Here is a 14,367-nt window from a genome sequence, read left to right as displayed (position 1 = left end):
ACAATGTGAATTACCAGAACATGAATTTAGCTGTTTTGTGTAGACGTATCTTACAAGCACAAAGCAGACGATCAAAAGCAGACATACACACGGGGGACATCCTTTTCTCCACAGAGCTTTTTGCAAGAAAGCCCAAGGAGAAGCATCAGATAGCAGGGAGCACTCGTCATGCACAATCGGCCATGAGTCTCTCTCTTGACGAGGCCATCAGCCTTACAAGGCTTTCCAGAACAATCTCGCGCCAGACTAGCCTTTAGCTTCAGTGCCTGGCAGCACCAGCTGCCATGCTCTGCCAGTCGTGCTTGCACAGGCAGCGAATGCTCCATTGCGGAAGAGATAAGTAAATGTTACTTACTCCGTATTGTACTATGTACCTTGACACAGGCTGATAACGCAGGCTTGAAGCAGACAGCACTCAGAGGGCGGAGGTAGAGTGATGCATCTAATACTTCAGTATATGAGTCATCGTGGAGCTGAATGTGCTTAAGTGGGGAGGAATGAAGACAGAAAGGATGATGCAGGGTGAGTGTTAAGTCTGTTCCTGAATTGTGGTCACTTTATTTGTTGGCAAAATCCTCTCTCTTGGGCTGATGGGCAGACTTACATATGAGAATATTTAAAATAGAAAGCAGAATTGCACTGGTCTGTAATTGGAAATGATTTCTAATATGTATACAATGAATAAATCATGTGCGCTACCCTGTAGCTAGAGTGGGTACATGTCCATGAATGTGTTGTGAATTAATATTTTAAGTACCGTTTCCTTACGCAACATGAACATGCTGTGGTCATCTACATCCACAATACATGTGGACAGAGTGACAGTGTGTGAAAAAAGACCGAGTTAAAGAGGAGAGACAGAGAGATAACTACATGGAAAGTGAACACTGCTCTTGGGAAAGCTCTCTTTCTCTCTCAGAGGAGAGGGAGGTCGTCTGAAGAGGTTATTTATTTTTCATCTGGAGATGGAAACTGAAGAGCGGTGGGGAGAGCCCCAGTGGAATTACTGACTGGAGATGTACCCTCCTGGGGCTACTGTCTCTCTCTTCCCCCCTCTTTCTCCCACTCCCGCTCACTTTCCATCTCCCACCTTTCTGATCTTCACCAGAGAGCTGCCACTGTCTCTCTGGGAGATGGGGGTAGAGGAGAAGAAAAAGAGGAGCCGCTCATTCTCGATGCCATCTTTGCCTGCCTCACAGTCAAACTTGATTCATCCCACACTCCTGTGGTCTGCAGAGCTCTGCCTGGCTTTGCTCAGCTGTAACGGCGTCGAAGCAAGCCGAGCCGAGTTGGTTTTCAGGCTCCTCTCAGGCTTGTCTATCTCTACGTGGGAAGCAATGCTTCTTATCCCAGCCCTCCTCATTAACAGCATTCCCATCACACACCAGTCATTAAAAGAGCCACTTGTCCTCCCCCATCCCCTCTGGTGTTTTCCTTTCATCATTCCATTTCTCTGTTCGGATGAACCGACGGTGTGAATGTCTTGGCTGACACCTTTACTCCACCAGGACCAGAGTGAATTATTGGGAGGCAGAGAAGTGGGGCTACATAATCTTTGTAAGGCTGCCTCTCCATGGCCTGTTCCAGGCATTCTTACGTTGTCATGGGAGCCCATGAAAGGCTGCCTTTGTGCTCCGTATTTCTCTTAATGAACAAGGGTGTCAAATGCATCCTTATATTCAGGTCATTTGGGAGGTTCCCCATAGCTGCAAAAAGTCAAGATACTAAAAATAAGAGTGCTGCAGAAAGTATGCAAGGGAGCTCATACTTTCAGACCGATATGAGGCAATCCCTTCCCCTCTCTACCGCAGGGAGGGATCCAGGCCTTGTGTCAGAGCAGGTTTTCAGCAAGCACATAATTAAGATGGCATTGTTGCTACAGTTCAGCAAAGTGCTCCTCAGCAGCAAAGCTCCTCTGTAAGAATCCTCACCTGGCGAGTGCGTGGTACCCCACGAGTTTGCCATTTCCACATGACTGTCTTCCACATTCTAACTGCCATGCCACTACACAAACCCACTCTGCTATCTTATTTTATAAACTGGATAAAAATGGATAAGTAAACCATCACATGCTTGTACATTTCTATGGAGGGGGAGAGACAGGATGTGTGAGAAGAGGGGGGGGGACTAATAGAGGAACCTGCTGCTAGAGTAGAGTAGGGTTTGTATAGGGACACACTCTTCATTATTCCTCAAATAGAAACAAGCCCAGGCTCTGCTAATCTCCCTCACAACAGTAACGAGAAAATGGACTCTGCTTTCGCTGCCTCTCAAAGCCACGAGCTAACAATGGATGTAGGAGAAATCAAATTTGCAGCCCCCACGCGATAACCTCCTTATTTTCTTTCTCATTCCTCCGCCTGTCCCTCCCTTTGCCTTCCTCCCTCCCCTCTATCTTCCTCTGCACTCCATCCCGCGCCTAGTTAACTTCATTGGTTGGAGGGGAAGAATGCTGAGGATGCAGGACTAAGGAGAAACCAGCATCAATTAGACTCTAAAGTGCACTTTATTTTTTTTGTGCCCCCCCCATGCCAAATTAAATTAGGCTATAAATAAAAAAAAAAAAAGCGCAATGGAAAAGCAATGAACTTTAATTATCGACGCAGAACCTCAGCATGGGTCATTGCTCACTACACTCCAGTTCACCGTGTGCTCTCACACTGCACATGTGCTGGCTCGGGGCCACTGTTTTGATCTGCTCCGAGGCATAAATTTCACAAAATCAGCCTCACGTTTCATGATCAAACCTATCCAATCAGATATCACAGTTCAGTGCCCTTCACATGGTCCATCATTTAACTGCATCCAGATGAACTGTCTGTATTTGTCACTGCAAACATCCTCTAATTATTTGCAACATAGAAGAAATCGTACCTATGCAAGCGATACAGCATGTTCAGAGGAAATTGAGTAATTATTTAACAATGTATGAGATAATGAAAAGCTTTTCAGTCTCTTCTTACAGTATGTTCTTTTCCTCACTTGGTTAGCATACACAGTGCATGTAACAGAGGAGATCAAACTGCTTTGATAATTCAACTGAGAACACTAGAGACACAGTGGGAAACAAATTAAACATGATAACTAAGACTGTGCTTCCCCCCATGTGGATTGGATAGATGGGGTAACGCCTGTCTGCGAGCAAGCGAGACACAGGGAGGGGAGAGAAAGTGTGAGACAGCAGCTGTGATTCCCCTCTATTTCTCTTTTTGGGAGGCCTGCCAGGTCAGATGGCATGGCACGACGTGACCTGTGTAAAATGTTACTACCATTCGCCAGCGTTTTATCTTTCTATTTTGAGTGCGCAGTGTAAATTCTCACCCGTGCTGAAATATATGTGGAAGGTCTGCATAGAATGGAAGCAGCAGCAGCATTGTGTTTGAATCCACCGGTCTTCCCTGCGACAGTAAAGTGTCAATTGAGAGCTTAGAAAACCTGAGAAAATAAAATGGCTGAAGACATATCCTGACTAAAGAAGGCACCGTGTTGCAAATCACAATAAAAAACGAAGGTTATTAGATTTGTATGCTTTCTTTCACATGGCATATGGCTGTGTAACGGCCCACCTCCACCAAATAACAGGTTTTCGAGGATTATCACGTAAATCTATGATTTTGTTCCGTATATTTTGTTGGGTCTGATACCGGGAGATTGTGCGCAGATTATCAAGGTGCATGCAATGATTTGGGTTTCTGAAATTAATCTAGATACACTGTGATTAAAGTTATTTGGCTTCATCAAAATGGAGCACTTGAGGATATCAAGGGCATCAAGCAAAATAAGAGCAAAAGAATTAAAGAGGGAGTGAGATGAGAGGATAAAGTAGGTCATCAGTCAAGTGTTACAGGTCAGCAGATAAGCCTGCAGAAATATACTTGTTTACATGCTGCTTTCACATGCGGATATTACAGATTTTTATTTTCTAGTTAAGATCATACACTGAACTCACGTTTTGAATTAGGGGAGAGCCAGGCACAAGCTAACACTTTTTAATTTTGTCTAAATGTTATTAAAGCTGTCTGAGATGAATTGTTTTTTCTTTTGTTCTCACAACATGCACATATTTGCTACAAATGAACAGTTACCTTTCTTCTACAACTGCACTAAGAAGTGGCAGAAGTGAAATGCTACAACGTTCCCCTTGGGTGGGGTTAATTGGAACACGCAGAGGGTTAGCTGTAACACTTGCTGGAAAAGTCTGTTTAACACAATTCAATACATTTATTTCTATATACTATAGGTTGATACTTTTTATGGATCTATTTATGATAGATATCCAGACATACATCCCACATCTAACCATTAATGCTTCATGAATGGAAAGACCAACACATAGGCCGATACATAGTATACGTGGATTCTCTTTTCATCTGTGATAGATTAATGGATAGATGTATGTAGACATATCTCTCCATCTACATCAGGGGAAGGATGGGTATCCATTCATGTTTGTCTATGATTGATATTCAATGGTTGGACCAATGGATGTGCATAGATTGGGTAACCTAGATCCACATGTCAAAAGTATTGAATGTATGAATATTGACAAGACTGTGGAATTATGTGTCAATTAGATACCTGACAAATTACAAATAAAAAGTATATCTCATTCAATTAAGGTTATTAGTTCAAACTGAACAGAACTTTGAAGTGCAATAAAAGAGAAAATGTGCTAACACCGTGCTACGACTAACCCCGCTGTGTGGAAATTTTACCAAGCCTCGGTAACACTTGCTGGGAGTTGCATACATAGTTCAAAATGGTGCTACGTTTTAGGCAAGAAGATAGTTATTAAGATGATATAGTATGGTTGGATTCGGTGACTTACATAGACAGCTCAGTAAATGAAAAACAAGTATGACAAAGAAATTTACTTATGTCTGCTGAAAACACTCTTTGTCACTGAACTCTGCTGAAACATATTCCAACCTCTGTGGAATTTTTTGGGTCAATGTTTGGTGGTATTGTGGTCAACTGGCCGGAAGTACAAAAGAACTGACTCTGTGTAACTACTTAAGAAATTGGCGTTACAGTTTACCTCCTCATATGGTTGTGAACCGCTCTCCCCATTCATTTAGGCTGCTAGTGGGAGGTAGAAAACAACACCTTATAATATAATGCAGTGTAATATACAAACTTCACTAACTTTGGCCAGGGAAATGAAGCTAGATTTAATACTTCTTCATAGTCTTGAAAGAAAAGAACATTTTGTTCTATTTTACAGCAGGGGCACTGGCTTGCACTTTGTATGTCTAGACCCTAACCTCAACAGTTTGAGTGTGACTGAGTCATCATGCCACACTTTTCCGAACAAGTCTTTAATCATAACAATTAATAATGTGGTAGTTAATGGCTGTCTTGGGTCTTGGTTTATTTGATAAATGTCACTGCCCATTCAGAAGATTCTTCAGTAGATTTGTAAGAATGCATTGTGCCCTAATTTCTGTTTATCCGTGTGATTCTGTTAGCCTAATTATTTCTTCCTTTTCAGTGGGATGGTAACCAATAGCAGAATGCAGCCAAACACTATGGATTAATCTCAAAAAGAGAAATAAATCAGATGAGGTACCCTCCTAAGAAACGTAACAACCCTTGCTATTCTCACTTATTGGTGCCATTTAATACATAAACTAAACAATGCTTTTACTTAAAGGTTCTGTATGTGACATTCGGATCATTGATGTAGCAGCAAACCACTAGCAGAGAATGAAGTCATGCTCCCTCTGCGTGTGTTGTAATGCAAGCCCCTCTGTGGTTTGTTGCATTGAGCCAGTCAAGCCACAAGAGAATGTCAGTGCATATGTGTATTCTACTGGTTAGCTCATCACCACCATTTTGCATTGTGCTGGTTACTGCTGGTATCGTGACAGTGTTGTTGTGGAAGCAAATACATAGTGCCCACACAGCACTTTCCCCTTGGTTACTGCGTTAGTTCTGTTAGCACTGTTGCTGTTGTTTAGCACTGTTTATGGAGCTGCTGGCTCAGCCACCTCATACACTCTGAGTTTCGCATAGAGCCCCTTTAAGAAACCAGCAGTTACCATTCAAAGGTGCTTAAAGTGAGATTATCTAACTTTTTCTGAACAGTGGCCCAACTGGCTCATCAGATGACAGGAAATGTTAAAATGTGGTGAAGCAGTAGCACTTAAAAATAAAAGTCATACAGCCAGCAAGCTGCCTCAGTAAAGTCGGGTACCATAAAACTACATTTAGTAGCCAAGGCTATTATTTGCTTAAATCACTGAAATCAACGGGACTATATTTAGGACAGGCCTTCAGTTCCTTTCGCACAAAACTGTTGCTCAGCAAAGATTGGAAATAATTAAACCAGTGTGAATATTACTTGTATAAAAATGAGGCTTCAGATGATATATTAATTAGGAATCATTCGTTTGATCTAGCTCTGAGAGACAGCGCATCAAAGAGAGAAGAGTTACGGCACTCAAGGATTACGGCACCCTGCATACCAGCATAACAACACTTTATCCTGTTAAAACATCACTCACAACTTTTTATGAAAAAGCCTATTGGTGCTTTTAATCTGAGGACCCTTATGGACTAAAGGAATATAAATGATTTACAGGGTAATCGTGGAATGAGCACATAATCTGAGGTAGCCAACGACCTGGTTTTGAACATCCGAAGAACTACAAAAAAAAAAAAAGATCTGCTTGGCAACCAGACCAGCAGTCTAATTGAGACAGGCCTTTATTTGTCAAAATGTCAAAAGGGACTGGGCTTTTAATTGACCTATAGCTAAGCCCCGCCCTCAAACACGATGAGCCAATCACAGTGCGTATAGCCATTCCCATACACTCGGACATTCTCTGCCTGGACGTTCATTGAAATGCATTACAGAAAGTCAGTTTTGTTCGGTTTTATGAGCTTTTTCGGAGATGTGAAGTTTAAAAATGGTCAAACAGTGTGCATGGGGTACATGCAACTCTGACACAAGGTATCCTGAGAGGCTGGGCAATGGGACGTATTTTTTACACTTTAAACCACATCTCAACCGAGAAAAGTGTCTCCTTTGGACAAAGTTGTGCGGTAGACCACGGGTCCATGTCATTGGTTCGACAGCCCATTGGTTCGACATCCCATTAGTCCGACTGTCCACGGTGCTGAACGGCTTGCGGCGGACGTATGGTGCACTGCGACCGGCTTGAGGCGGAGCAGGCTCACAGCTTATGTGTTTGTCACTTTCTTTTTCATTTTAACCCACACCATGATCTTTTCCTGACCCTAACCAAGTAGTTTTTGTGCCTAAACCTAACCAGACCTTAACCACAGGGCATCATGATGATTTCGGAACGGACTTCGGAACAATGAGTTTAATATGGTCGGAACAATGGGATGTCGAACCAATGGGCTGTCGAACCAATGGGCAGTTCCCTAGACCACAACATTAACTCAACGTGAATAAGATTAACAAGGATGTCTACATCTGTTCTAAGGTAAGTCAACATTGTGTTTGAGGCAACATATTGTGACTTTGCTGGAAAGAAATATAAAGTTATCTTTAACATCTCTAGCTAACGTTAGCTAAAGTTAGCCTAACATTAGCTCCTAGCTGCATTATTCATCGTGTCAGCTTGTTTGCTGGAAGTTCATTAGCCTTCTAGTATTGTACTTTGGTGATCATACATCATTGTTAGCTGTTGTCCAAAGGGCTCTAGTTAAGCTAACGTTAACTTCTGGAGCTTAGCTTCATTAACTTATCTGTAATCGCAGAGATAACAAAGGTTGGCAAACGTTATGCTGAATGATTCAGTGTAAATACTGTAGCACCAAAGTAACGGAGAGACACTCTTGGTAAAGATGGTAAAAAGGTCGTTATCCTTTTCTCATATTCTGAGCCAAAAACCTTAACTTCAGTGGCACTTTGATGCACCAAAAATCATCAATTGCCTCCTGTGAAATGCCATGTACTGTGACACCTGGCATAGCGCCCATCACTGGATGTTGATATTTTTTCCGAGGGAGTGGAGGGGGGCGTGGCTTAGCCATAGGTCAATTAGGACTAGGCAGCCACCATGAGCTACTGGTCACACCAGACTCAATTAAATATACCAAGACTTTATTGTTTGTGAATTCAGCCACTGATCTGTAAAATAATGGACGGTCTAACTCGTCTATAAAAAGTTAGATTGTTAAAGTTGAGTGATATTGCCAACTATTTTAGAGTTTGCACCAGTTAGCTTCTGATAGGTTGTGTTTGAAAGGTAGATTTTCTTAGATTCACACAATATAGACTGTGACTCAGTAAGAAGTAGTGCCAGGCTGAAATCCATTTTGGTCACAAAGAATGTCTGGATGACTCAATTTTTAACTGCAGAGACACAAAGATCCTTACAAGTCCACCATCAGCCACTTAGATTACCTTAGAAAACATGTTACTATTGAAACTCACAGTCACCAAAGAAACTGTTTCAATGAGCAGGAAATGAATCAACCAATGCCACCCTCCCTTTGCACATTCTCACACTCACGCACCGCCTCTGATTTCCTTGTCGAAATAGGCCTGTTATACAATTGAATTATGGTGAATCATTATTCGTTGGTGTCGTCTCTTGGTGGTTTACATAACCAGGATGTAATAATAGAACGAGTGCGCGAATGCTCTCCTACAATACTACTGGTGCTCCCTGACCAAGAAACGGTGCTCAGGTTTGTAGCTCTATTTTGAGAGTGAGTCAGGCAGAGAGCCATAGAAAGAGAGAAACAGACAAAAAGAGAGACGGAGAGAAAGAAAGAGGGTGGAGAGGCGAAATGAACCGAAGAAGTACATTTCCCCTGCCACATGCCTGCCGTTCACCCTGCCGAGTCACAGGCGTCTTGGCCTCTGCGGTTTTACAGATGCAGAAATGTCTCAAGGGCTTGTATATTTAATTTGGCATCAAAAAGCACGGATCAAAACAGCGGAGTACACAGCTTTGTTTCCAGATTTGCTCATGAGACAGGGTGCTGTTTCAGTTTGAACCCAACACATACCCCATTAAGGGACGGTGCCGGAGCACTCAGTGCTACAAGCTCTACGCAGCACTCAGATCTATGTCTGCAACACAGCATCATCAAGAGAGTGTGACTTGAGCCAGTAATGAATTCTTACATACGGCATCTGTGAAGGGACCCATCAGACACAAGCACACGCTCGCAGTGTAACTATGCAACTCATTACAAAGCGGACAGAGAAGCCTTGTAGGTTCTAGAGCGCTGTTAGATCCACACACAAATAGGCTCACACGTTACGTTAAAACACACAAATCATTAACATTTCTTGACCTTCTATGAAAAAATACAACAATTTAAAATGTAAGATGATTTAAAAATTCAAAGCATGTGTCTTTATATAGAACTCCTGAACAAATTTGGTGACCCTAAACCTTCATTCTTGACAAATTACTGGCGGACAAATAACAGAGCTTCAGCTGGAGATGAACAAAAGCCTGACTGAGGGACACGCTCAGCTGGCAGACATTTAACTTTAGCTGGAGACCCCGGGAGTGTGTGTGTGTGTGTGTTTGTGTGTGTGTGTGTGTGTGTGTGTGTGTGTGTGTGTGTGTGTGTGTGTGAGTGAGAGAGACTTCATGTTAGCAGTCACATCACATCACAGTTTGCAACCACATTGATTAAGAGAGTCACCATGCAGACTAATTTAGACATGGAGCAGACTGAACAATTACTGGCAACCGCTTTCATGTGAGGACATCAGAAGACTCTAATGCTTATTACACTTAAACACCACCATACTATCAGAGTTTTTTTTTTTCATTCCCCAATGCAGCTTTCAATTATTGTATTCATGCCCCACTCGTGTAGCCACTGGTGAATTATGCATTTTGTACGCACATATGTGTGATTATATGTATGTAGACATGTGTAATCAGTTCATTTGTGTGTGCGTATGTGGGCATGTCTCTGTGTGGCTAGAGTAGGAGAATTGAATGTCAGTATGTTGTATGTAGTGTATGTGTGTGTGTGTGTGTGTGGGTGTTTTATTTATCTCTCTCTATTGAGGATGCGGCCCTTTGAGAGACTCAAAGCAAATTCTATTGTAAACCCAGAGCTACTGAGGGACTGCGAGAGCCAAAGCCATCCATCAGAGCTGGACATATCCCCCATATGCAAACAAATGAATTAGAGCACTCGCCTCCCACCGGGCCCACGACACAGCGGAGCAAAATAAGGTGCAAGGGTGTTAGGAGAGGTGAAGGGATGCCATATAATAAGCTGGAGATTAGAAACCCCTCTTGTGGCGCCAAAGCGAAAGGACAGGCAAATATAAGGATAAATGAGGAATAAGGTCAAGTGAATTGGTTCTGTGAAAACGAGAGGAGGCCAAGACAGAGCGTTAAAACTCTTCACCTCCTCTGAAGTGGATGGCGCTGAAGACAGTGCGGCTGTAAGATCTGTGGTTATCCTTTAAAGGGTCTGTAATCACTGGAAGTGGGTGCACAAGAACCCCCGACTGCACACAGCTGCGCGTCGCCTTTTGCGGTACTGTGGTGCTGTCGTCCTCTAGGAATGATTAACCCAGAAGGGCTTAATATAGAAAGAGAGGAAGAAATAGATGGGAGAGAAGGATGAGAGGGAAAGAGAGGGAGAGATAGAGAGGAGGGCAAAGAGGACATTATTGTATTCCGTGGAGAGTCTACTCTTTACCTCTGCACATCAAACCATGTTCACCACCGTTTAGCAATCTGTCTGCTAATTAATCATGCACTGTAATCAGTCAGAGGCACTGAAATACTCTGCATGTTTGTGTGGCTGTGGGTACATAGTGTGTGGGGAAACAGGTAGAGGCAGGCTGCATGTCATTTACTGCTGCAGTGTTCCTGTCTGTGGCTAATGTTCATGCAATCAGGCTTTGACATTTAGGGTATGCACCGAGGTTAAAGTTTCCATTCTGGTACGGAAAATACTGCTCCTTTTCTGCTGTATTGTTAGCCTCAGAAATCAGAGCCATGAACAATGGATAGTGTATCTCCTGATTGTGGCAAAGTATGTGATCTACAAGGTGAAAACGGGCGCAGTATTCATGATGCTGATAATGATCTTCAGAGTGGTGATATCACAGTGATTGGAGATGGATTGACTGCATTGCCACCAGGGCGAGCAATCATGTCTGCAGCTATTCTGGCTAATTGTGACATGGTGGCAGTGGCAGCAGGGGTGGGCTGGGTTAGCATCCGACACAGAACTCCAGCCAAGCCTGCTAGCTCACATACAGCCATCAGCGCTAATCTCCCGCTATGTGCTAACAATAGCGCTGATGTGCTTGCTTTCTGGAGGAGCTTTGCTCCCTCCCCAAGCCTGCCTTGTTTGTGCGATGTCCCAGCAGCCAGCCGTCTTTAGCTTTCCCATTACTGAGAGAACAGTGGAGCTGAAATCAGCCGGGGTATTGTCGCTCCCCTGGAATGGCTGCGTGATTGAAGGCACACAGGTTACCAAATTCAGCATCGCATGAGCTGGGAGATGTGGAGGATGTGGATAAACAGTTCTCTAAACCAATTACCTCGCATAAAGCACATTGAGATTAGTGAAAGAGAAAAGTGTGAAGCAGGGAAGTGGAGATGGGAGAGGAAGATACAGTGTTTAACATAGTGGAGAGTTCGGTGAGACAGACAGAGAGAGAAGAAACTACAGGGGTTAGACAAATAACAGGAATACCACTTAAAACAATGTGAGTCAGCAGAAAATGGTGACGGTAACACGTGGAAACAGATTCCTTTTAAAAATTGCTTCCACAGAAAGGTGGCTGAGCATATGTGCCTTCTCCATCAATGCTCTGCCTTATAATCATAGTGTAGCTCCACTTGTTCATGCCCAGTACTATTTCTCACTGAGCAGCTCCACCATGAGGGGAATACTGCCTTTCTAAAGGGCACCTTTACTATATATATTCCTGTTAGGGGGTCGCTGGGGTGCTGGAGCCTATCCCAGCTGGCACTGGGTGAGAGGCGGGTACACCCTGGACAGGTCGGCAGACTATTGTGGGTCTAACACATAAAGACAGACAACCATTCTCACTCAAATTCACACCTATGGGCAATGTTAGAGTCACCAATTAACCTAACCTGCATGCCTTTGGACTGTAGGAGAAAACCGGAGTACCCTGACACAGGGAGAACATGCAATCTCCACATAGGAGGGCTCTACTACCCGACCCACCCAAACCCAGAACCATGTTGCTGTGAGGGAACAATGCCGACCACTGCAGCACCATGCCACCATATATGGGCCTCTACCAGAGGCCTGGGAGTTTGAGGGTTCTGCGCAGTATCTTAGCTGTTCCTAGGACTGCACTCTTCTGGACAGACACCTCCAATGTTGTACCTGGAATCTGCTGGAGCCACTCTCCCAGTATCAGGGTCACAGCACCCAGTGCTCCGATTACCACTGGCACCACTGTTGTCTTTACTCCCTACATTTTTTCTAGCTCCTCTTTCGGCTGTTGGTATTTTTCGAGGTTCTTGTGTTCCTTCTTCCTGATGTTGCTGTCGCTTGGGATTGCTACATCTATCACCACTGCCTTCTTCTTTTGTTTGTCGATCAACACGGTGTCCAGTTGGTTAACCATCACCAGTCTGTCAGTCTGGATCTGAAAGTCCGACAGGATCTTAGCTCGATCATTCTCAACCACCTTAGGAGGTGTCTTCCATTCTGACCTTGGGACTTCCAGCCCATACTCAGTGCAGATGTTCCTGCACACTATGCCAGCCACTTAGTTATGCTGTTCCATGTACACTGTCCCTGCCTGCATCTTACACTCTGCTATTATGTGCATATGGATATGTTGTGTTTCCCACTACTACAGGATCACCACAATTTACAGTAAATATAAGGCACCACATACCCTATTTTCTGAATCTGCATAATGTGTCATGCACATTGCCTCATTACTCACAGACACACATAAATAAATGCACTTATTTACTTGTTACGTATTTCAAAAATAAAAACAATTAAACATAGCTTCAATTGATATTTGATGTTAGCAATAATTTGTTTCCTCACTTGTTACTGTTGCTGTTTAATGCTTTTCCAATGCACATCTTCATTTACCTTCTCTACCTTGGATAACAAATATATATCTGTATTAATGTTATTGTACTGTTTGTGTATGCTAGCCAAGATTTGATCGGCCTTTTTCTCAGTCCTACACTCTAACCCCCTGTATTTACTTTCATATTTATGTGGTCTAGCACATTTCTTTGGATCTTTAAATCCTGTAACAGCCCTTGGGCATTGAGCTTAAAACATGGCAAATTACATTGGACCTCAGCTGCACTGAAAAGGGGAGGGCTCCCCCCCACGGTATGTCAAAGTGTAATCCTCCATTTTAACACACTCCCTCGAGCTTTCCTTATTTGTCCTCTGTATTTTTCTCTTCCTGCACCTTGAGGTTATTCAAAGACACAGACCGTGGGTAATGTGTGAGATATGGTGGCATCTACAAATTCCATCTAGCATTCGAGAAACTGTGACCAAACTGTCATTCAAAGTGCTAGTTTACTGCAAGCAGGAGCATCATTATGCCAGACACTTCCTTGATTGGGCTGAGAGAACGAGAGAAGGTTTCCCAATTCCCGCTAAGCTGAATGACAGCCAAAGACACAGTTAGAGAAAGTGGGACTGCAATGTCACACACGACAGCAGGTTAGTAGGCATCTGGCAAGTGGACATGAACTTGCTGTCTGAGTTCACAAGCCGGTCTGACACACCAAAAGCCACAGCAACCACGATCCGTACACAGGACATTCAGAGCACACAGCACTCTTCTTGGCCCTTTACCCATTTTCAAGGTGAGGCAGGCATTAAACTAAATGGGTGAGACATTTCACAATCAAATAAATTAGGTAATGATGTGCCGGTACTGTAGCAAAGTCTGTTCATGCATCTATTCAGTGCCAAAATAAAATATGCTGACCTGGTGCCTCAAAGGTGAATTGGGGGAGCATTTGCTCCCTCAAATGAAATGAATGCACCTTCATTCTTAAATCTTTTTTCTACCCCTCTTTGCTCATGATTGCCTGAACTCAGTCCAAGTTCTTTGACTGAACCCTTTTGGATTAATTTCACGGTGCTTGGAATGGTATTTACCTCTGAAATAATATTTACATCACACAATACGCTATTGTGCTTCAAAGATTGTTCCAATTTGGCCTGAATGATGTTACGCCCAGTGACTGCCTGTCAAGTGGCTTGCTAGTCAGCCTGGGACCAGTGTGTGTATACACCAGTAATGCTGCATGCATGAACGCCATTTTTAAAGTAAAATTATGTAACTCTGACAGTAGAAATAAGCTCAAATTACAGTAGGTTTCAATATTTAACATCAAGCACATTCTTGCTCAGCACAGCACT

At 43.3% G+C, this 14,367-nt stretch overlaps 1 protein-coding gene across 4 annotated transcripts in view; it reads right to left on the bottom strand.

Moving 5' to 3' along the window:
• The window catches only part of lrrc4ca (leucine rich repeat containing 4C, genome duplicate a), a 241,271-nt gene that overhangs the window by 39,361 nt on the left and 187,543 nt on the right, over positions 1 to 14,367 (bottom strand). Inside the window, exon 1 of one of the 4 annotated variants that reach the window (XM_049574551.1) lies at positions 356 to 422. The exons of the other annotated variants lie outside the window; for them this stretch is intronic. The gene's annotated coding sequence lies outside the window, so the exon portion shown is untranslated. Of the gene's footprint in view, positions 1 to 355; positions 423 to 14,367 lie in introns of those variants that run through there. 4 annotated transcript variants of the gene reach the window in all.

This window comes from Epinephelus fuscoguttatus, linkage group LG4, assembly GCF_011397635.1.
Source record: "Epinephelus fuscoguttatus linkage group LG4, E.fuscoguttatus.final_Chr_v1".
NCBI classification, from domain to species: Eukaryota; Metazoa; Chordata; class Actinopteri; order Perciformes; family Serranidae; genus Epinephelus; species Epinephelus fuscoguttatus.
The sequence above is the reverse complement of the archived record's forward strand: the minus strand, read 5'-3'. Positions and strand labels throughout refer to the sequence as shown.